We start from the raw sequence: 410 nt of genomic DNA on the forward strand, positions 1-410 counted from the left end.
CTTATCCTTTGAGGGATGGAGCCCTCAATCGAGAAACCCACCTCTACCACTAAGCTAAAATGAGTTCTTATATATGTACAATGTAAATTGTAATAAATAGACATAAAGGTACAATATTGTATTACCCTAGCATCTGTACGAAGTAGTAAATCAAGTAAGAATGACACACTCAACTGAAAGCGATGTATAGCGCAATTGAGCCTCCTCATTACGAACAAATAGCTACCTAACCATCAATTTATGATACATGGATAATGACATTTTATTTTAATGGGATGAGACAAAGCTCCGTTTAAAGGTAGAACCAAAGAATCCAAATCGGGAATTGATGATGATGTCGGTGTTGAGATCACCGCTCTGTGCTGCAGAAGAACGATATTGCAGCTATATGTCTATTTTGCTATCATTTT

The sequence above is a fragment of the Plasmopara halstedii genome (genome assembly GCF_900000015.1).
Source record: "Plasmopara halstedii genome assembly, contig: Scaffold_1343, whole genome shotgun sequence".
Taxonomy (NCBI): Eukaryota; Oomycota; class Peronosporomycetes; order Peronosporales; family Peronosporaceae; genus Plasmopara; species Plasmopara halstedii.